The following is a 3,293-nucleotide window of genomic DNA, read 5'->3' on the forward strand; positions in this document are numbered from 1 at the left end:
CTTCATTATCTTAAAATATATAAAGTTTTCTCCTTTATCAAATAGATAAATCAGGCACAGAGATGAATTAAGATACTTGTCTCCTGACTTCTACTTCTTACACCATGTTGCTTTTCTTACCGTGATGGATATTTATTAAAATCAATTCTAATATTCACACTAACAGACAAGCATATACATGGGCTTTCAATTAGAATTTGGCCACACTGGCCAGTGGAAAGAAATGGCCACTCTCCTCCTTGTTCCTGGTGGATCAGTCCCATATAAAATCCCTCTTTATAGTCTCCATTGGAATTACACATTCCCTCTGTCAGAAAGTAAATTATTTCTTTTTCAGGTGGGTGGAGTTAGTAAGTGCAAGTTTCTAAATGCCCATAACATAGATCTTTCCTCTTCTAATGTCTATTCTAAGAAAAAAAAATTCTTCATTTTTTATTGCTGTATTTCTAAAAATAATCTTTGTCTCTAACTGATTACAAGAAAGGCAGTACTGCAACCTCTGACCTTCTTAGTCCTTCTTTCTTCCTTTTAGTTCCTTCTTATGCTAGCATTTCTGTGATAGCTCCCAGCCCAAACCACTGTGGAAATCCAAGTCCCCAGGTTACAGTTAGTAATCATTTTATTTGGAGGTCAATAAAAGGGGACCATTTTTATGAGAAGTTGAGGAAGACTTCATCAGATATAATGTTTAAACTAAGACTTATAGGATATGTAGGAGTGTGCCAAGCAGATAAGAGATAGAGGAAACAGTAGGTATGAAGGCACAAACTCAAAAATACTGAAAACAAATCCTATCTAGTATGCTTGAGAATATTAAGCAGAATGGCTGGGGCAGAAGGTGGGAGGGAATGGTGGAAGAGCATGCAGGCTGGATTGTGAATGGAGTTTAAGGTTTATAAGGTTGGACCTCATTATGTAGATAATGGGGAGTAGTACTTTGAAAATAATCTGATTTGTATCTTAGAATATTTCTGATGATTCTATGAAGTATTAATTGACATGGCAACTAAAAACAGTAAGGAGAACACTCAAAGATAATAGAAGTTAGCACTTAGAAAAGGAGGTAGGAAAACCCAAAAGACTCCACTCCAAAACTGCTAGAACTTATATAAGAATTCAGTAAAGTGTCAGGATATAAAAATCAATGCACAGAATTCAGTTGCATTTCTCTACACCAACAACAAGACAGAAGAAAGAGAAATTAAAGAGTCAATCCCATTTACAATTGCACCCAAAACTGTAAGATACTTAAGAATAAACCTAACCAAAGAGGCTAAGAATCTGTTCTCAGAAAACTATAAAATACTCATGACAGAAATTGAGGAAGACACAAAGAAATGGAAATATGTTCCATGCTCCTGGATTGGAAGAATAAATATTGTGAAAATGTCTATGCCACCTAAAGCAATCTACATATTTAATGCAATTCCTATCAAAATACCATCCATTTTTTTTCCCAAAGAAATGGAACAAATCATCCTAAAATTTATATGGAACCAGAAAAGACTTTGAATAGCCAAAGGACTATTGAAAAAGAAAGCCAAAGTTGGTGGCATCACAATTCCGGACTTCAAGCTCTATTACAAAGCTGTCATCATCAAGACAGCATAGTACTGGCACAAAAACAGACACATATATCAATGGAACAGAATAGAGAGCCCAGAAATAGACCCTCAACTCTATGGTCAACTAATCTTTGACAAAGCAGGAAAGAATGTCCAATAGAAAAAAGACAGCCTCTTCAATAAATGGTGTTGGGAAAATTGGGACAGCCACATGCAGAAAAATGAAATTGGACCATTTCATTACACCACACACAAAAATAGACTCAAAATGGATGAAGGACCTCAATGTGCGAAAGGAATCCATCAAAATCCTTGAGGAGAACACAGGCAGCAACCTCTTCGACCTCAGTCGCAGCAACATCTTCCTAGGAACATCGCCAAAGGCAAGGGAAGCAAAGGCAAAAATGAACTATTGGGATTTCATCAAGATCAAAAGCTTTTGCACAGTAAAGGAAACAGTTAACAAAACCAAAAGACAACTGACAGACTGGGAGAAGATATTTGCAAACAACATATCAGATAAAGGACTAGTGTCCAAAATCTATAAAAAACTTAGCAAACTCAATACCCAAAGAACAAACAATCCAATCAAGAAATGGGCAGAAGACATGAACAGACATTTCTGCAAAGAAGACATCCAGATGGCCAACAGACATATGAAAAAGTGCTCCACATCACTCAGCATCAGGGAAATACAAATCAAAACCACAATGAGATATCACCTCACACCAGTCAGAATGGCTAAAATTAACAAGTCAGGAATGACCGATGCTGGCGAGGATGTGGAGAAAGGGGAACCCTCCTACACTGTTGGTGGCAATGCAAGCTGGTGCAACCACTCTGGAAAACAGCTTGGAGGTTCCTCAAAAAGTTGAAAATAGAGCTACCCTATGACCCAGCAATTACACTACTGGGTATTTACCCTAAAGATACAAATGTAGTGATCTGAAGGGGCACGTGCACCTGAATGTTTATGGCAGCAATGTCTACAATAGCCAAACTATGGAAAGAACCTAGATGTCCATCAACAGATGAATGGATCAAGAAGATGTGGTATATATACACAATGGAATACTATGTAGCCATCAAAAGAAGTGAAATCTTGCCATTTGCGACAACGTGGATGGAACTAACGGTATCATGCTTAGCGAAATAAGTCAAGCGGAGAAAGACAACTATCATATGATCTCCCTGATATGAGGAAGTAGAGATGCAACATGGGGGTTAAGGGTGTAGAAGAAGAATGAATGAAAGAAGATGGGATTGGAAGGGAGACAAACCATAAGTGACTCTTAATCTCACAAAACAAACTGAGGGTTGATGGAGGGAGGGTGTTTGGGAGAGGGGGGTGGGGTTATGGACGTTGGGGAGGGTATGTGCTGTGGTGAGTGCTGTGAAGTGTGTAAACCCGGCGATTCACAGACCTGTACCCCTGGGGATAAAAATACATTATATGTTAAATAAATAAATGAAAGAAAAGGAGGTAGATTTGAGAGAAATTTCTGAGGTCTGATTGGGAGAACTCAATGATTTATGGAATGTGAAAGGAATGTAAGAATTGAAAATAAATGTGCAAGATTGGTGACATGGTGATGCTATTAACAGAGATGGGGACAACAGAAGTAAAGCTGGGGTTCAGAAGGTCTTGAGTTGTCATGGGAACTATGCCAGGTCATTTATGTATTAAGTAGTATACATGGAGGTCAAGATCTCTACCCTCCTCTCATA

Source organism: Mustela putorius, unplaced genomic scaffold (assembly GCF_011764305.1).
Source record: "Mustela putorius furo isolate JIRA1106 unplaced genomic scaffold, ASM1176430v1.1 tig00003845_pilon_pilon_pilon, whole genome shotgun sequence".
Lineage (NCBI taxonomy): Eukaryota > Metazoa > Chordata > Mammalia > Carnivora > Mustelidae > Mustela > Mustela putorius.